Source organism: Lynx canadensis, chromosome C1, assembly GCF_007474595.2.
Source record: "Lynx canadensis isolate LIC74 chromosome C1, mLynCan4.pri.v2, whole genome shotgun sequence".
Taxonomy (NCBI): Eukaryota; Metazoa; Chordata; class Mammalia; order Carnivora; family Felidae; genus Lynx; species Lynx canadensis.
In genome coordinates, this window is record NC_044310.1 from 110,448,913 (window position 1) to 110,469,940 (window position 21,028).

Sequence of the window (21,028 nt, forward strand, 5' to 3'; positions counted from 1 at the left end):
CTAAGCTAAGTGCTTTCATTTAAATGCTGAAAATACTAGCAGGCAGGAACTCCAATTTCACGGATAAATAGACTTAGCATGGCCAAGTGCCTTGCCCACAGTTTCACTCTAGGCCCCACGCTGGAACTGCCACTCCGCCCCCGAACAAATTTCTTATTCAAACCCTGAAAAACTGGGTGTTCTTGAGGGCATTAAGTTTAGCTCACAGCGCGAAGAAAATCAGCACCGCTTAACACCTTCGCCGCGCCTCCGTTGGCAGCGCTGACTTCCGCTCAGCGGGAACAAAGGAAGCCCTCAGGCAAGCCGCAAGGGGATTCGGCCAGGTCCCACCCCTCACCTACGCACCTGCGCAGATGGAGGCCGACCGAGCTAGGCGCCCCAGGCGCGAGTGACGTAGTAACGTCCGACGGTGCGTGGTGACGCCAGGGCGTGCGCTCGGTGGCTCGTAGGGGAAGATGGCGGTTGCTCCTTTGGAGGAGAGGGATTGAGAGGGGAGGAGGGAAGAGGCTAGATGCGAGAGACCTTCCCGGCGGTGGAGACGAACTCTTCGCTCGCCATTCATTAGGAGCTTTGCTCAGCGCCGGAGGGTGAGTGCGGCGGCGGCACGGGACTGCTCGCTTGCTGCAGACGATGGCACTTTCCGCCATTTTCAAGCTCGGCCGTTGCGTGCTTTGGGGGCCTAGAGGGGCGCCTGGGGACAGGTTGGGAGAACTGGGAGCATCGTCGTCGGGAGGGCCCTTTGAGGCTGGGTCGACTTTTAGGGGAGGGAGCTGGAGGCTTGAGGTAGACCAGAAAAGGAGGGCATGGTGGAAGTAAGGCCCCTGACTGGCGACGAGAAGACGTAGGTAGGGTAGGCCACGGATAAGACGTGAAGTTTGGAGAAGGGAAGCGCGTTAAACGTAAATTTGGGGCGGGAGTGGAAGGGGCCGAGCCGAGAGTTGAATGGAGTGCGGCTTTTGGTTCAAGGGTCACGGGAAGTTAATGGGAAGCCTGTGAAACAGCAGCAGGTTTAGCCTCGATATTATCGTGTCTTGAAATTGGTGTTTGTAATAGGTCTACAGCTTGACGGGCAAAAACCCTTCTCCTTTGGAATAGTTACATTCCTATTTTGCTTGCTTTCGATCACGCTAGTTGCAAGTGTGCCTACAGTAACTCCCTCTTTATCTCCGGTTTTAAGTTGCTTCCTGACAACTACGTATTTAGGATTTTTGCTTTTTTTTTTCTTTTAAAGAAATACTAATACTCTCTTGTCACCCTTGTGGTTAGTGACCCTTCCGTTGTAAGAGGAAGGTGGGTCGACAGGGAATTTCGTAATTGGATCTGTTTAAATCAGATCAGAAAAGTACTTGTTATTTGTAGAAAACTTGTCAAGAATGTTTTTAAGTAATTTCTGCACAGATGACATTATCTTAACTGTTTAGGAACTTTGGAAGACATTAGAGTATGAACAAAAAAAGCCGGTGTTAAAAGAAATACCTTTTGGGAGCGCTGAGTTGACTTTTAAGTACCCTCTGGAGATAGAGTGTATGCAGTATTTTTGCCTGTGAACGTGATGCAATGGTAGATCTATTTAAAACAAAACTTTTAGAGACTGTTAAAAGGAAACATGTTAATTGTTCTCATGGTGGCTTTTTCTTTTCCTAATCTTAATTGCATTTGACACCCATCTTTAATCGCCATAAGATACTTTTGCAGTTTTTAATTGGTCTCCTTGCTTGGAAGATAAAATAACTGGAACGATTTTTTTTTTTTTTTTTTTTTTTTTGGCAGAGGCTTGCAGTTACTCTTTAGCCTGTTTCATTGAACTTTACGGAAAAGTTTTCTCTTTTTGTACTCGTGGTAAGAATATTGATAGAAAGTTGACCTTACATCACCATGATGTAGTTACAAATAAATTCTTATCTATGATGTTGATGGCTTAACTTACATACTTTGGTGAAAAGTACTAAAGGTCAGATTTTGCCATCACAAATTTGTCTTGATCTAAGGCTTTAATTATACTTTTGCTAACCACTTAATGTATTTTTTCAGTTCTCTTTGCTAAGTAATAAGTCCATATTTCACATTGCTTTGGGAAAAACTTGTTATTTATTGCCAAATTCCAAACTCTTTCATATTTCAGAGTAGGAAAGTAAGGTTATAGCAAAGCTTTAAAACTACAACAAATCTGTTGCTTGTGTGTCGGTTAAGCATCTGATTCTTGATCTCAGGGTCGTGAGTTCAAACCCAGTGTTGGGCTTTTTATTAAAAAATAAAAATAAAAAAAAAACAAACTACAACAGATATATTGACAGAAATATTAGTGAAAGTCTCACTTATGAATATATATGTAATCCTTTTGAGGTTGCTTAGCAAAAAATTAGGGGTCTTAGTACTGTTTTTAGATAAAGTGGTATTATTTGTAGTCTGCAGATTAGAAATCTTTATTATCAAAGAATAATTAATTAAATACCATAAACTTACAACTTGCTTAAACACTGCAGATTTGTTCTTTTAAGATTCCAGAACATTCCAAGATTTTGTGTTGAAATTTTTGCTTGTAAGAGAGGTTATATCTGTTTTTCTTTTCTTCTCTTTTTTTTTTTTTGTCGAATGGTGAAAGTTTCTCTGTTGCTGTGTAATGTGTTGTGACAAGTAGGTCTCCTGACCATAGTTTTAATGCTTCAAGATATTTTATCTTTTGTCTTTGACAGTGACATAGTTTAAAAACTTTCCTCCTTGAACACACACTGTGGCTGGTAACATTTGTGTCCCCATTGCGAAAGATTTACATTAGTCCTAGACATGGAAGCTCTTAAGTATGTTGGAAAATATTCCCCAAATTACACTTCTCTATTTCTGGTCCTTGATTGTTTTATGTAGTATTTTCTCGTGAAAATTGACTGACTTCATAATGTTTGTATTGTACCGTATATTCATAATTTGAATGCTTATAAATTCTCAGAGCTGGGTAGTGTTGGAAAGGGCTTGACTTCCGGCATCAGAAAGACCTAGGTTTGAATGCCAGGCTTACCACTAACTAGCTTTTTTTTTATTTTTTATTTATTTATTAAAAAAAAATTTTTTTTTTTCAACGTTTATTTATTTTTAGGACAGAGAGAGACAGAGCATGAACGGGGGAGGGGCAGAGAGAGGGGGAGACACAGAATCGGAAACAGGCTCCAGGCTCTGAGCCATCAGCCCAGAGCCTGACGCGGGGCTCGAAATCACGGACCGCGAGATTGTGACCTGGCTGAAGTCGGACGCTCAACCGACTGCGCCACCCAGGCGCCCCTAACTAGCTTTTTTTAAAATATTGGGTCAGGTAATGAAACTCTGAACATCAGTTTCCTTACATATGAAAGTGTTAGTTATTATAATAGTTATCTCAAAGGTGAAAGAAAATGATAATGTAGTAAGCATTCAATAAATTTTGGCATTTTTCTTTCTGTTACTTGAATTTAGTTGGCTAAGTCATTTGTAGGGTGTTTTTATTTATTTATTTATTTATTTATTTATTTATTTATTTATTTTGAGGTATAATTGACATGTAACACGATATTAGTTTCAGGTGTAAAACATAATGATTTAGTATTTATATCTATTGCAAAATGACCACCTCGATAAGTCTAGTTAACATCTGTCACCATAGAAAGTTACACATTTTTTTTTCTTGTGATAACTTTTAGGATCTACGTATATGCACTATAGTATTATTAAATATAGTCGCCATGTTGTACATTACATCCCCATGACTTATTTTATAACTGGAAGTTTGTACCTTTTCCCCTTCACCTATTTTGCCTCCCTTCCACTTTTCAGTTCTTAAAGATTAACTCAGATATCTTTATTAAAGACTTGACAGTCTCATTCTCTTGTAAACTATTCCTTTCCCTGTGTTATTAAAGCATTTGGTACATATCTCTGTTTAATGTATTTTGATTGTGTATCTTCTCCACTACTTTGTGAGATCTTTGAAGGCAGATCCTTCATTGCCTTACATTTTTGTATTCATAAAACCATGGCATTCTAAAAATTGTTTTATAGAAGTGAGTGAATTTTCCACAAAAACTATTCTCATGATTCTACTGGGATTCATTTCACACAGATCTGGTTTATTTCTACTCCTTGGCTTTAACTTTTTGCCTGTCTTCCTCCTCTAGACTATTCATAACCTATCCATTCCTCAAAATCCAGCTAAATCTCATCCCATTAATAAGGTCTTCAGAAACTTTTCATGTATTTATTTATTAAAAACATTTTAAATGTTTATTTGTTTTTGAGAGAGACAGAGACAGAGCGTGAGTGGGGGAGGGGCACAGAGCTAGAGAGACACAGAATCCAAAGCAGGCTGCAGGCTCTGAGCTGTCAGCACAGAGCCTGACGTGGGGCTTGAACCCATGAACCGTGAAATCATGACCTGAACTGAAGTATGACACTTAACCCCACTCAGCTACCCAGGCTCTCCTTTTTATTTATTTATAATTCCTCTCTCCAGTTAGCCTAGGGTCTGTGTGACTGCCTTCTGTTACTTTGTGTCCTTTAGTACCTGGCACTATGCCTTACCCATTTTGAGTAGGTCCTTGGGTGGGATGATAAATGTAAAATTGTGCTTGAGGCTGAGTTTGTTATAGGCTCCTGCTCTATTCACTGTCCCACTTAGGAAGATACTTTTAAGAGCCATTTCTCCTTTTTTGGATGTGGGATATTCTGGTAACTTTCTTATCTTTTTATGTTATGAGAAATTGCAAACATCCAGAAAAGTTGAAAGAATGAATATCTATTACCTTCCATTTAGATTTACCTGTTACTAACACTTAACCATTTTGCTTTAGCTATCTACGTCCCCTCTCAACAACCAATTGAAATTAAATTGCATATGCCATGCTATTTGTCCCCTAAACACCTCAGGATGCCTCTTTTTTTTTTTTTTTAAAGTTTATTTATTTTGAGAGAGAGAGAGAGAGAGAGAGAGCGCATGCATGTGCATGGGGAGGGGGGGATTGCAGAGCAGAGAGAGGGAGGGGTAGAGGGAGAGGGAGAGAGAGAATCCCAAGCAGGCTCAGCACTGTCAGTGCAGAACCTGACATGGGACTTGAACTCATGAACCATGAGATCATTACCTGCGCTGAGATCAAGAGTTGGATGCTTCACTAACTGAGCCATCCAGATGCCCCAGGATGCATCTTTTAAAAATAGTGTCATTCTTCTACACTTTAAGCATTTTTATTTCAAGCCTGACTCCATCTAAGGCAGTACTAAAAACACGATACCATTATTGTGCCTGAGGCAATTAGCATTAAGTCTTTGGCATTGATTATTTTTTTAATTTTTATTTTTTATAGATTTTTAAAATTTTTAAAATTTATTTATTTGGAGGGAGAGAGAGAGGGAGGGAAAGAGAGAATGAGCAGGGGAGGGTCAGAGACAGAGAGAGGAAGAGAGAGAATCCTAAGCAGGCTCTGCACTGACAGCACAGAGCCAGATGCAGGGCTAGAACTCAGGAACTGTGAGATCACGACATGAGCTAAAGTTGGATGTTTAACCGACTGAGTCACCCAGGCACCCCTTTAAAGATTTTATTTATTTTTTTTAATTAAAAAAAATTTTTTTTTTAATGTTTGTTTATTTTTGAGACAGAGACAGAGCATGAACGAGGGAGGGTCAGAGAGAGAAGGAGACACAGAATCTGAAGCAGGCTCCAGGCTCTGAGCTGTCAGCACAGAGCCCGACGCGGGGCTCGAACTCACGGACTGTGAGATCATGACCTGAGCCGAAGTCGGCCGTTTAACCGACTGAGTCACCCAGGCACCCCATTTAAAGATTTTATTTTTAAGTAATCTCTACCCCCCATGTGGGGCCCGAGCTTACAGCCCCGAGATCAAGAGTCACATGCTCCACTGACTGAGCCAGCCAGGCACCCCTATATTGTTTTTTCTCTCTCTTGTTTTTTTTTTTTTGATGTTTTTATTTTTGAGACAGAACAAGTGAGAGAGCGAGCGAGAGAACAAGAGCAGGGGAGGGGCAGAGAGAGAGGGAGATGGAGGCTCTGAAGCAGGCTCCAGGCTCTGTCAGCACAGAGCCTGATGTGGGGCTGGAACTCACCAACTGTGAGATCATGACCTGAGATGAAATTGGATGCTTAACCGATTGAGCCACCCAGAGCCCCTCTTGTTTTTTGTTTTTGTTTTTAATGTTTGTTTACTTTTGAGAGAGAGAGAGGGAGGGAGAGATTTAGCAGGGGAGGAGGGGCAGAGAGAGAGGGGGACAGATGATCTGAAGCAGGCTCTGTGCTGATAGAGAGCCTGCTGTGGGGCTCGAACTCACGAACTGTGAGATCATGACCTGAGCTGAAGTTGGATGCTTAACCGACTGAGCCACCCAGCACCCAATCGATTTAATTTTGTAATATATCAAATATGTACATGGTTTACAATTTAAGACTGTACTGAAAGAATTACTTCAGTCTTGGTTCTGTCTCTAGGCTCTCCACTACAATTCTCACTCACCCAATGTATGTATGTGTGTATTCTTATTTTTCTTTTCTGTAAAAACTTGTGACCTTTTTTTAATTGTGATGAAAAAATTTACCATCTTAACCATTTTTAAGCGTACAGTTTAGTAGCATTAAGTATATTCACATTGTTGTGCCACAGATCTGAGAACTTTCTTCATCTTATAAAACTGGAACTCTGTACCCATGGAACAACTCCCCATTACCCCCTCCTCCAGCCTGTGGCTATTCTACTTTGTGTTTCTAGGAGTTTGACTATTTTAGATACCTCATATGGTTGAAATCATGCATTATTTTTGTGGCTGGCTTATTGCACTTAACCATAATGTCCACAAGGCTCATCCATGTTGTAGAATGTGGCAAGATTTCCTTCCTTTTTTACAGCTTAACAATATTCCATTGTATGTATATACCACATTATATTTATCCATTCATCCATGGCTCATTGACTTTCTGGTTATTGTGAATAGTGCTGCTGTGAGCATGGAGGTGTCCAAATATCTCTTCATGATCCTGTTTTCAATTCTTTTTAAATTTTTTTTTGTTTTAACGTTTATTTATTTTTGAGACAGAGAGAGACAGAGCATGAACGGGGGAGAGTAAGAGAGAGGGAGACACAGAATCTGAAACAGGCTCTAGGCTCTGAACCGTCAGCACAGAACCAGACGCGGGGCTCGAACTCATGGACCGCGAAATCATGACCTGAGCCGAAGTGAGCCGCTTAACCGACTGAGCCACCCAGGCGCCCCTCAATTCTTATGAATATATACCCAGAAGTGGGATTGCTGGATCATATGGTAGTCTATTTTTCATTAAAAATTTTTTTTTAAAACGTTTATTTGTTTTTGAGAGATAGAGAGGGCATGAGCTGGAGAGGGGCAGAGATAGACACAGAATCGGAAACAGGCTCCAGGCTCTGAGTTGTCATTGCAGAGCCCAACGCGGGGCTCAGACCCATGAACTGTGAGATCATGACCTGAGCTGAAGTCAGATGCTTAACTGACTGAGCCACCCAGGCGCCCCTATTTTTCATTTTTTGAGCAACTTCCATCCCGTTTTCCATAGCGATCATACCATTTTATATTTTATATTCCTGCTAATAGTACAAAAGGGTTCCAATTTCTCCACATCCCCATCAACACTTATTTTCTGTTTCTTTGATAGTAGCCATTCTGTTAGGTGTGAGGTGATATTTCATTGTGGTTTTAATTTGCATTTCTCTCATGATTAGTGATGTTGAGCATCTTTTCATATGCTTGTTGGCAATTTGTATATCAGCTTTGGAGAAATGTCTATTCAAATCCTTTGCCCCAATTTTAATTGGATTATTTGATTTTTTGTTGTTGAGTTGTAGGAGTTCTTTACCTCTTCTGGATACTAACCCCTTATCAGGCATGTGATTTGTGGGTATTTTCTCCCATTCTGTAGGTTGCCTTTTCTCTCTTAATTGTGTTCTTTGCTGTGCAAAAGTTGGAAAGTTTGATGTTTCCCATTTCTGTGTGTGATCCTTGTTCTTTTTCCACCTAACAATATATTCAAGAAATCATTCCATATCAATTCAGAGCTTCCCCCTTCCCCCACACCCACCCCATGATAATGTGATTTATAATAAAAATACATATTTGATCTTTGTCCAGTTTTTAGCACAGAGCTCCTAAAACTCTTGGAATTTCCTAAGTGATTAGAGTGATGTGTGTCTTGACATTCAAAACAAACCTCTTTGAACCACACTGTATTTATGTTAAGGAGCTGACTTTTGGAAAGCTGTGGGATAGGGGCTGGTTGCCAGGGAAACCAACCAAGTGATTAGATGGTTGGATTTTCAGTCTCACCTTCTCAACCTCAGAGAGAGAGGTTGGAGGTAGGATCAGTTGCCAGTGGCCAGTGATTTAGTGAACCATGCCTAGGTAAAGAAGCCTCCATAAAAGGCCAAAAGGATGAGGTTCAGAAAGCTTCCAATTTGGTGATTGTGTAGAGATTTGGGTAGCTTGGTGAGTCAGTGGATGTGGATGCTCTAACCCTTTTCCCACATACCTTGCCCTGTATGTCTCTTCCATCTGACTAACCAGTAATCTAGTAAGTAAAATGTTTGGGTTGTTATCACTTCCAAGTTATTACGAAAAATAGTGAATAATGTTATGAATAATAGTTATGAATAATAGCATACAAGTTTTTGTGTAGACATAATGCTTTCGGTTCTCTTGGCATTATACCTAGGAATGGAATTGCTGGTTGTTATGGTAATTCTGTATTTGGGATTTAAGGAGATTCCAAATCTGTTTTCTCAAAAGACTGTACTATTTCATATTCTTATCAGCAGTATATGAGGGTTAGAATTTCTCCTTATCCTCGGGGCGCCTGGGTGGCGCAGTCGGCTAAGCGTCCGACTTCAGCCAGGTCACGATCTCGCGGTCCGTGAGTTCGAGCCCCAAGTCGGGCTCTGGGCTGATGGCTCAGAGCCTGGAGCCTGTTTCCGATTCTGTGTCTCCCTCTCTCTCTGCCCCTCCCCTGTTCATGCTCTGTCTCTCTCTGTCCCAAAAATAAATAAACGTTGAAAAAAAAAAAAAAGTTTCTCCTTATCCTCACCACCACGTGTTATTTGCCTTCTTTTAGATTATAGCTACCCTAATGGATGTGCAGTGTTATCTCATGGCTTTGATTTGCATTTTCCTAATGACTAATAATGGTGAACATCTTTTCATGTGCTTATTGGCCATTTATATATCTTAGAGAAGTCTCTTTTCAGATACTTTGCCCATTTAAAATATTAGGTTATTTGTTTTTTATTATTACTGAATATATTGTAAATGCTGCAAGTCCCTTATCAGATACATGATTTGCAGAAATTTTCTCTCATTTTATGGATTGTCTTTTCACTTTCTTGATGGTATTATTGAAGCACAAAAGTAATTTTGATGATGTCCAATTTATTTTTTCTTCTGTTGATTGTGCTTTTGGCATTATATCTTAAGAAGGCTTTGTCTCATAGTCATGAATATATTATATATTTGCTGTATTTGATGCAGTTAGCAATTGGTCAAGCATTTGATTTACCCCACCAAGAATGTGTGTTGTCCATAGGGTAAATATGAGTAGGACTTTGACTTTTTGGTTAGAAACTTGTAGGGCTTTACTTTGTGGTTAGAAATCTATAAGCTTCAGTTTTGGCTCTAATAAAAGCAGTTTTACATAACTGTACTTAACCTTTATTTTATAAAGGGTAAGGAAGGATATATATTTCATTGGTGAAATTTATTTATTTATTATTTTTATTTTCTTAAAGCTTTTATTTTTAAGTAATCTCTACCCCCAACATGGGGCTCAAACTCAACCCTGAGATTAACAGGTGCATGCTCTACTGACTGAGCCAGCCAGGTGCTCCATTAGTGAAATTTTTTTAACTTCATTTTTATTGTTAAAAAATTTTTTTTAAGTTTATTCGGAAAGAGAGATAGTGTGTGTGTGCACATGCGAGTGGGAGAAGGGGCAGCGAGAGAGGAGAGAGAATTCTGAGCAGGCTCTGCACTGGCAGCGTGAGCCCAACACAGGGCTTAAACTCAAAAATCATGAGATCATAACCTGAGCCAAAATCAAGAGTTGGACGCTCAACACTCTGAGCCACCCAGGTGCCCCTAATTTCACTTTTAATATTTGATTAACTCTCAGTTTACTGTGTCCTTAATAACCACTATATTTTTGAGGTCCAGACTGGGTTGGAGGGAAATACAAATTGAGATAGTGTGTGTCATAGGGTAATTAAAGACACCGTAAATGCCAAATACTGAGGAACTTGTTAGGCTTTTAGGCCAATATGGGTAAGAACTAGAAACCGAGAACTGGTCCAAAATCAAGAAACATTCAAAGCCTTGAGCATGTCAGTTTATCTTGCTGTTGACAAATTTGAAATATTCAGGACCATGTCTTTAGGGATTGTTGCTTTGGGAATGATTTTGGGTATTCTGTTAAGTGCTTTTACCTTCAGTTGTTAAGCTAGATGAAAAATGAGCTGAACGAAATTTAGGAAAATTCTTACCTGCTCCCTGTGTAATCTTGAAATTATAGAATTGTTTTACTTTTGAAGGTCATCAAATCTAGACTTTTTAATTTGAAGATAAAGAAACAGGATTGAAGAGATTAAATTTGTTTGTAGGCACACGGTGGCAGAATTCAGGTCACCTGAATACCAGTTTAGTGTTCTTCATTCCCCCTTTACAAAAAACCCAGAGCATTTCATAGTATAACTTGGAAGGGCTGTTTGGTTCATTGTCTTTGGGAGAGAGCTAAAATGACAAGTTACATACCTAAAAGAGTCTAAAATAGGAAAATCTTCCATCAGGATTTAAGTGGTCACATTGTTTGTGGTCCTTAAGTTGTCACAAATAGCTTTGTTCAGAATTGGTTACTGGTGAGGACTTTGGTGTATTTTTATTTTAGTAATGTGATGATTTTCAGTCTTTAAATCTGCATTTGGGAGAATATTTCTTAGTAGATTTTATACACATGGAAACACACACAGCCACCCACCCTCACATCCCAAATGTAGCCCCGTGCCTCCCTATGTTTCATATACTCAAATTGTAGTTGGTATTATTAATAAGAGTCTTTTTCATCCACATTTTCTCTCTCTTTTTAAGTTTATTTATTTTGAGAGAGAGAGCTGGGGAGGCACAGAGAGAGAGGGAGGGCAGGAGGGAGACAGAATCCCAAGCAGGCTTCCACATCCCCAGTGCAGAGCCTGATGTGGGGGGGCTCAAACTCATGAACTGTGAGATCATGACCTGAGTCAAAATCAAGAGTTGGACGCTCAACTGACTGAGCCACCTGAGCCACCCAGGCCCCCTTCACCTACATTTTCTACCCAATGCTCTACCAGTTATATTTTTTATGTCGCTTTTGTGCCCAGAGTAGACATTTCCAGTTTTGTGTCTGGCCATGTTCATAACACTAACACTACAGTTGGTAGCATTACTTTTATAAGTTATTTCATTTTTGTGTATTTATTCATTCATTTATGTGCTATATACATGTGTTAAGAAACTGAAAAGTACAAGAGGATGTGCAGTGATCTGTCTTCTTGCAACTATCTTCTTTCTTCTATGCAGTAGCTATCTTTATCAGTTTGTTGTGAAATCTTCCAAAGTAATGTGAGGTATATATAGCAAATTTATGCACTATAGATGTGTATGTGTTCCTTTTTCTATTGCTTTTCACACACACAGTAACATTCTATATGTTGGTTTGTACTTCCCTTTTTTTCACTTAACAGTTTATCTTGGAGATCCTAAATAGAATTACCTCCTTTATGGTAGTTTTCGTAATATGCACTGTATGTATATTTCATGGTTTACTTTGACTAGTCCTCTGTTTAACAGACACAGGTGGTTTCCAGTCTTTGTTATTGCAGAAAGTGCTCTGCCTGTGTAGGGGTGAATTCATGGACATGGGATTGCTTGGTCAAAGTATGTACCCCATTAGTGTCTGAGTATAGTTGTTTCTCTCACATCAACACATGTATTATGGATTTTGCTTTTTTTTTTTTTTAATTTTTAATGTTTGTTTTGAGAGAGAGAGAGAGAGAGAGAGAGAGAGAGAATGAGTGGGGGAGGGGCAGAGAGAGGGAGACACAGAATCTGAAGAAGGCTCCAGGCTCTGAGCTGTCAGCACAGAGCCCGATGCGGGGCTCGAACTCATGGAGCATGAGATCATGACCTGAGCTGAAGTCGGTCGCTTAACCAACTGAGCCACCCAGGTGCCCTGGTATTTTGCTTTTTTTTTTAAATAAAGATTTTACTTGAAGTAATCTCTACACCTAATGTGGGGCTTGAATTCACAACCTTGAGATCAAGAGTCACATGTTCTACCTGCTGAACCAGCAGGCACCCCTGATTTTTGCTTTTTTGAGTGATGTTGCTTTTCAGTAAGTGATGAAGAGTCATTCTTCAGCATGAGTATTGAAGGGAATTTAAAATCACCAATTTGGGAGCTCCTGGGTGGCTCGGTTGGTTGAGCATCTGGCTCTTGGTTTCAGCTCAGGTCATGATCTCATAGTTCTTGAGTTCAAACCCACAGATAGAGCCCTTGACAGCACAGAGCCTGCTTGGGATTCTCTCTCCCCCACTCTGTCTGCCCCTCCTCTGCTCACTCTTTCTGTTTTTCTCAAAATAAAATAAAATCACTAATTTGCCCCTTTTTGATCATTCTTCTGGGATAATTTTTGCATAGTAAAATGTTATGCAGCTCATTGAATACATTATTTAAAGTAGATCTCAAGGGCAGTCCATTAGAATCTTGTTTTGTATAGGTAAAAACCATAGATTTAAAAAAAATTTGTGAAGACTGAAAAATTTAGTGAGAGATTTTGGTAAAAAGATATGTACATCTTCCTTGATTATTATAGTTGAGTTAATTCTTTTCTTGCCTCTTATTCCTCCTTTAAAATTGCATAGGATAATTTATCTTTCTAAAATTCAAATTTTATCATTCACATTTCTTGGATTGACTCATCATTGTCCACAATAGTAGTTTTATACTTTTTTGAACCCCGTGAGGTGTCTGATGAAAGTTGTTTACTCTTTTCCCAGACAAATATGTAAATATTCATATTAGAATTCCTGCAGCTGTGAGGTGAGGGGGTCACTGAACTCCTTTTGCCCATTTATGTATCCATAGACCCCAGTTAAGGCTTCCTGCATTATTTGATAGATTTAGCATGTCTTCAGCATGTGTAGTTGACATAACAGGAATTTCAGAATTCAGCTCCAATATATGAACTTCCTCTGCTGCTCACTCTTAACACCTACCCTGTCCATGAACCACTTTTAAAAACTTAAGTGCACCTAAAACCAATCTGGTGTTATATGTCAGTTGTGTCTCCATTAGAACAGAGGCCTTTTATTCTTTTTGCTGTTTCACTCTGCCTGTTGTCCAGTTGGTATATTCCTTTTTTTAATCACTGCATAATTTTTAAAATTTTTATTAAGAGAGAGCATGAGTTGGAGAGAGGAGCGGAGGGAGAGAGAGAGAGGATCTTTTTTTAAAAAATGTTTTTAATGTTTATTCATTTTTTGAGAGAGAGAGAGAGAGACAGAGCACAAGTGGGGGAGGGGCTGAGCTGTCAGCACAGAGCCTGATGCGGGGCTCGAACCCATGAACCTCGAGATCGTGACCTGAACCAAAGTTGACTGCTTAACCGACTGTGCCACCCAGGTGCCCTGAGAGAGAAGAGAGAGCGAGAGCAAGAACGAGAGAGAGAGAAAGAGAAAGAAAAAGAAAATCTTAAGTGGGCTCCACACTCGGTGCAGAGTGTGACCTGAGCATGACTATGGGATCATGACCTGTGCTGAAAACAATAGTTCAACCAACTGAGCCACCCAGGTGCTCCTATCACTGCATAAATGAATTCACTTGAAACTTGTTTTACATCTGTGCTTCCGCGCTCATTAATTCTTGTTTCTTCCCATAGTATTCCCTCTCATAGCATTTAAAAATTAATCCTTTAGTACACATTTATTAAAGCCACTAGTTCATTACATAGTTATTGAATACCTGCTAGGTTCCATGTCTAGCTTTGTTTGTTTGTTTTGGTTAAAACATGCTTAGTGTAGAATTGACAATTTAACTTCATTCTTTTCTCCCAGTGGTAGTTAACCTTTTTAAATATACACTTGTGGGACATTAAATACATTAACAATATTGTACAACCATCTGTTTCCAGAACCCTTTCAACTTCCCTAACTGAAACTCTGTATGCATTAAAAACTAACTTCCCATTCTTCCCTCCCTTAGTCCGTGACAACAACCAATCTACTTTATCTCTATGAATCTGACTACTCTAGAAACCTCGTATAAGAGACATTATACTATATCCTTTTGTGGCTAGCTTATTTCACTTAGCATAATGTCATTACCAAACACTTCAGAAAGAAATTCTACCAATTCTCTATAGTCTCTTTCAGAAAATAGAAGGAATACTTCCAGAAAATAGGGAATACTTCCTAATTCATCCTATGAAGCCAGCATTACCCTAATACCAAAACCACATAAAGACCATACAGGAGGAAAACTACAGATCAGTATCTCTCATGAACATAAAAGCAGAAATCCTCAACAGAATATTAGCAAATTGAATGAATCTTACGGTAAATAAAAAGAATTACACACATTATGACCAAGTGGGATTTATTTCAGGTATGCAAGCCTGGTTTAGCATCCAAAAATGAAATGATGTACTTTATCACATCATATGATTATATGAAGAAAATTCATATTATATTAATAGATTAATAAATCATGCTTTATATTAATACATGCAAAAAAGCATTTGACAGAATTCAGTATCTATTCATGATAAAAATGTTCAGCAAACCAAACATAGAGGGGGTCTCTCCCAAGTTGATATGGCACATCTCTAAAACCCCCATGGCTAACATCATACTTTAATAGTGTGAGAAATTAAAGGCTAAGATCTGGAACAAGGCAAAGATGTCCCTGCTCCCCACTCCTTTTCAGCATTGTCTTGGAAGTCCTAGAGAATGCAGTAAAACAAGAAAAGGAAATAAAAGGTATACAGATTGGTAAGGAAGAATTAAAATGGTCTTTGTTCGGGGCACCTGGCTCAGTTGGTTGAGTGTCTGACTCTGAATTTTGACTGAGGCCATGATCTCACAGTTTGTGGATTCGAGCCATAGGTTGGGCTCCGTGCTGACATTGCAGAGCCTGCTTGGGATTCTGTCTCTCTCCCTGCCCCATGCATCCGTATGCCTTGTGCGTGCTCCCCCCCCCCCCGCCCCCAAAATAAATAAAGTTAGAAAAAAATAAACTAAGCTCTTTGAAAAAAATAAAATTGTCTTTGTTCACAGATGTGATTGTCTATGTAGAAAATTTCAAGAGTTAACAAAGTATCTTTTGTAACTAATTGATTATAGCGAGGTTTCAAAATACAAGATGAATATACAGAAGCCAATTGCTTTATTATATACCAGCAACGAACAGTTGGAATCTGGAAATAAAGCAGTGCTATCTATATTAGCACCCCCCCCAATCCCTTAGATATTAATCTTAAAAAAATGTACAAAATCTGCATGAGGAAAGCTGTAAACTCTTTGAAAGAAATCAAATAATACTTAAATAAATGGAAAAATATTCCATACTGCATGGACAGGAAGATTCAATATTGTTCAAGCTGTCAGTTCTTTTGAATTTGATCTGTAGATTCAGTGTGATCCAAGTCAAAATCCCAGCAAGCTATTTTATGGATATATCGATAAACAAAGCTCCTTTTATTCAGGTGAGTATCATCAATGGCTACTAAATGGTTGATTATTAGAGAACAGAATATTCACACATTTCTAAGGTATTACCTGAGGTACTAAACATTTTAGATATGCAGAAAAGTTGAAAGTAGTTAATACCATATACTTGCCCCCTAGATTCAACATTTATTACAATTTTGGTGTAGTTTCTTTTTCTATTAGCTTGCTAGGCGGCCATAACACAACTGGGTTGCTTAAACAATAGTCACTTATTGGGGCGCCTGGGTGGCTTGGTCGGTTGGGCGTCTGACTTCGGCTCAGGTCATGATCTCACGGTCCGTGGGTTCGAGCCCCGCGGATTCTGTGTCTCCCTCTCTCTCTGCCCCTCCCCTGTTCATGCTCTGTCTCTCTCTGTCTCAAAAATAAATAAACGTTAAAAAAAAAAACAATAGTCACTTATTGTTTTACAGTTCTAAACATTTATTTGTTTTTTATTTTATTTTTTAAGTTTATTTACTTAGAGAGATATCACAAGCAGGGGAGGGTCAGAGAGAAGGAGAGATAATTCCAAGCAGGCTCCACGCCAACAGTGCAGAGCCTGATGTGGGACTGGAACCCATGAACCATGATATCATGACCTGAGCTGAGATGAAGAGTCAGACGCCCATCAAACTGTGCCACCCAAGTGCCCCTCTAAACATTTTTTGTTTGTTTTATATTTATTTATTTATTTTTTAAAACTTATATCCAGATTAGCATATAGTGCAAGAATGATTTCAGGAATAGATTCCTTAGTGCCCCTACCCATCTAGCCTATCCCCCCTCCCACTAAACATTTTTTTTATTTTTTATTTTTTTAATATGAAATTTATTGTCAAATTGGTATCCATACAACACCCAGTGCTCATCCCAAAAGGTGCCCTCCTCAATACGCATCACCCACTCTCCCCTCCCTCTCACCCCCCGTTAACCCTCAGTTTGTTCTCAGTTTTTTTTTCAAATTTTATTTTTTTAATGTTTATTTATTTTTGAGACAGAGAGAGACAGAGCATGAACGGGGGAGGGTCAGAGAGAGGGAGACACAGAATCTGAAACAGGCTCCAGGCTCTGAGCTGTCAGCACAGAGCCTGATGTGGGGCTCGAACTCACGGACCGCGAGATCATGACCTGAGCCGAAGTAGGCCGCTTAACCGACTGAGCCACCCGGGCGCCCCTATTCTCAGTTTTTAAGAGTCTCTTATGCTTTGGCTCTCTCCCTCTCTAACCTCTTTTTTTTTAAATTTTTCTTCCCCTCCCCCATGGACTTCTGTTAAGTTTCTCAGGATCCACATAAGAGTGAAAACATATGGTATCTCTCTTTCTCTGTATGACTTATTTCACTTAGCATAACACTCTTCAGTTCCATCCATGTTGCTACAAAAGGCCATATTTCATTCTTTCTCATTGCCACGTAGTACTCCATTGTGTATATAAACCACAATTTCTTTATCCATTCATCAGTTGATGGACATTTAGGCTCTTTCCATAATTTGGCTATTGTTGAGAGTGCTGCTATAAACATTGGGGTATAAGTGCCCCTATGCATCAGCACTCCTGTATTCCTTGAGTAAATTCCTAGCAGTGCTATTGCTGGGTCATAGGGTAGGTCTATTTTTAATTTTTTGAGGAACCTCCACACTGTTTTCCAGAGTGGCTGCACCAGTTTGCATTCCCACCAACAGTGCAAGAGGGTTCCCGTTTCTCCACATCCTCGCCAGCATCTTTAGTCTCCTGATTTGTTCATTTTAGCCACTCTGACTGGTGTGAGGTGATATCTGAGTGTGGTTTTGATTTGTATTTCCTTGATGGGGAGTGACATTGAGCATCTTTTCATGTGCCTGTTAGTCATCTGGATGTCTTCTTTAGAGAAGTGTCTATTCATGTTTTCTGCCCATTTCTTCACTGGATTATTTATTTTTTGGGTGTTGAGTTTGGTGAGTTCTTTATAGATTTTGGATACTAGCCCTTTGTCTGATATGTCATTTGCAAATATCTTTTCCCATTCCATTGGTTGCCTTTTAGTTTTGTTGTTTCCTTTGCTGTGCAGAAGCTTTTTATCTTCATGAGGTCCCAATAGTTCATTTTTGCTTTTAATTCCCTTGGCTTTGGGGATGTGTCAAGTAAGAAATTGCTGCAGCTGAGGTCGAAGAGGTTTTTTTGAGGAGAGAATGTGAGTGTGGGAGGGGCATAGAGAGAGGGAGACAGACGATCTGAAGCGGGCTGTGCACTGACAGTAGAGAGTCTGATGGGGGCTTGAACTCATAAGCTGTGAGATCTACCTAAGCCGAAGTTGGATGCTTAATGGACTGAGCCATCCAGGTGCCCCTATTGTCTTACATTTCGGAAGACTAGGTGTCTGGGATCAAGTATCAGTGGGGCCTTGTTCCCTCTGAAGATGTTAGGGAAGGATCTGTTCCAGGTTTCTCTCCTAGTTTCTGGTAGTTCTTTAGCTTGTGCTGGCATAACTCCAATCTTTACGTGTGTCCAAATCCCCATGCCCCCCTTTTTTTTCAAACAAAAGGCATTTATTCTCTCACAGTTCTGGAGGCTAGAAGTCCAGAATTTCCCCTTTTTATCAGGACACCAATCACGTTGAATTACAGGCTCATCCTACTCCATATGACTTCATACTAACTAATGACATCTGCAATGACCCTAGTACCCAGTAAGGTACTAAGGGTTAGGGCTTCAATTTAAGGATGTTGAGGGGGAATGTAATTTAATCCATAACATTCTGTCTATACATACATACATACATACATACATACATACATACATACACACATGTTTTTGAACCATTTGAGAGTAATTGCAGACATGACACATATTGCTTCAGCATGCAGTAGTAACATGCAGTATCGTATCTAAGAAAATTAGTCATAGTTCCCTATTATTATGTAATATCTGTTCTACATTCAGCTGGTCTTTGATAGCTGTTTTTTTCAAACACCAGGACCTAATCAAGGTTTATATGTTCGATTTGGTTGGCTCCTAAGTCTTGTTTATTTAAAAAATTTTTTTTGATGTTTGTTTATTTTTGAGAGACACAGAGTGAGAGTGGGGGAGGGGTAGAGAGAGAGAGACACACATACACAGAATCTGAAGCAGGCTCCAGGCCCTGTATGTCTTGTTTATTTAGAGCAGTTGTCCTTTTTATTTTTATTTATTTATTTATTTATTTATTTATTAAAAAATTTTTTTTAATGTTTATTTCTGAGACAGAGCATGAGTGGGGGAGGGGCAGAGAGAGGGGGAGACACAGAATCAGAAGCAGGCTCCAGGCTCTGAGCCCCAGTGTGGGGCTTGAACTCATGAACTGTGAGATCATGACCTGAGCCAAAGTCGGTTGCTCAACCGACTGAGCCACCCAGGCGCCCCTTTATTTTATTTATTTTAAAGTTTATTTATTTTGAGAGGGGGAGAGAGAGTGAGTGAGCACCAGGGAGGGGCGCAGAGAGAGAGAGAGACAATCCCAAGCAGGCTCTACACTGTCAGGGCAGAGCCTGATGCAGGGTTCGAACTCATGAACAGTGAGATCATGACCTGAGCCAAAGTCCAGAGTCGGATGCTTAACGGACTGAGCCACCCAGACGCACCCATCCAAGAGTATTAATACAGAAGGCTGTATTAATATACATGAGTATATATACAGAAGGCTCTTGATGGATAGTTAAGAGGGCTGTTTACATTAGTTGTCTCTGTTATAGTATTCTGGCAAATGGACTTTATCTTTTTGTGTATCTCAGGGATTGTGTCACCACCTCAAAATGTTTATTTTATATGTGCAACACATATTCTGTATTTTAAGTTTTGACTATCTGGAACATACCCTTTCAATCTGGTGAAAATTCTCTTAGCTCATTCTCTGTAATATAGAAACAACAATTAATGTTGTTCTCTGAGCAGATACTTTGCTGGTTCTCTACTGCATAGTTACTGTTTTTTCATTTGTAATTAGTAAGTATCTTGGAGTAGATACTTTGGAATTATGTAAAATATACTGTTCTCAAACTTCTGCCTACGAATTTTCTTAATCCATTGGTGGATCCTGTCTGCAGCAAGTATTATTGGGTGTTCCAATGGTGATTTTCTGTTAGTATATATATATATTTTTTTTTTTTAAATTTTTTTTTTAACGTTTATTTATTTTTGAGACAGAGAGAGAGCATGAACGGGGGAGGGTCAGAGAGAGAGAGGGAGACACAGAATCTGAAACAGGCTCCAGGCTCCGAGCTGTCAGCACAGAGCCCAACGCGGGAACCGCGAGATCATGACCTGAGCCGAAGTCGGATGCTTAACCGACTGAGCCACCCAGGCGCCCCTGTTAAGTATATATTTTAACATATATATATATATATATATGACAATTTTTATATGTGCCAGGCTGTATGCAAGGCATTGGAAATACAGAGATACATTCAGTCCGGGGTACTTGGGTGGCTCAGTCAGTCAAGCTTCCGACTTCAGCTCAGGTCACATTACAGCTTGTGAGTTCAAGCCCCGTATCAGGCTCTGTGCTGATAGCTCCGCACCTGGAGCCTGCTTTGAATTATTTGTTCCCCCGCCCCTGCTCATTCTGTATGTGTGTGTCTCTCAAAAAGAAATAAACATTAAAAAAAAAAAAGAAACATTCAGTCCTTGGGACGCTTGGATGGCTCAGTTGGTTAAGTGTCTGACATTTGGTTTCAGCTCGGGTCATGATCTCTCAGGTTTGTGAGATCAAACCCTGCATTGGGCTTTGTTGGCAGTGCAGAGTCTGCTTGGAATTTCTCTCTCACCTCTTTCTCTACCCCTCCCCCATGCTCTCTTTCAAAGTAAATCAATAAACTTAAAAAAAAAAAAAACTTAAAACCCAGTGCCGTCCTTGCTTACAAGGAATTTGAAGTTTAGGTAGAAAGATAATGTGTGTGTGTGTGTGTGTGTGTGTGTGTGTGTGTGTGTGTGTGTTTTACCAGTGTGATGTATGCTTTCTAGGATTATGCATAGTATATTTTGGGAGTTCAAAGACTGCTGAATAAATTGAGCATAATAGGTAAGAATAAATTAACAAAAAGAATTGAGAGCATCAGATAGGAATATATTAACTAACAGTGGTTTGGTTGTAGTTAACAGTGGTTGTGGGAGTATTTGGCAAAGTTAGAGATATTAGAGAAGCATTTTTATTTTTTTGAAGAGTTTTGTTGTTGTTGTTGTTCACTTGAGAGAGAACATGGTCAGGGGAGAGGGAGTGAGTCCCAAGCAGGCT

At 39.6% G+C, this 21,028-nt stretch overlaps 1 protein-coding gene across 6 annotated transcripts in view; it reads left to right on the plus strand.

Moving 5' to 3' along the window:
• Window positions 1-442: 442 nt before the first annotated feature.
• WDR33 (WD repeat domain 33) overlaps window positions 443-21,028 on the plus strand; it is a 108,734-nt gene continuing 88,148 nt past the window's right edge. For 5 of the 6 annotated variants that reach the window (XM_030324751.1, XM_030324750.1, XM_030324753.1 and 2 more), the window contains exon 1: window positions 504-587. The gene's annotated coding sequence lies outside the window, so the exon portion shown is untranslated. Of the gene's footprint in view, window positions 588-21,028 lie in introns of all 6 variants that reach the window. The other variant, XM_030324749.2, reaches the window with a different exon arrangement.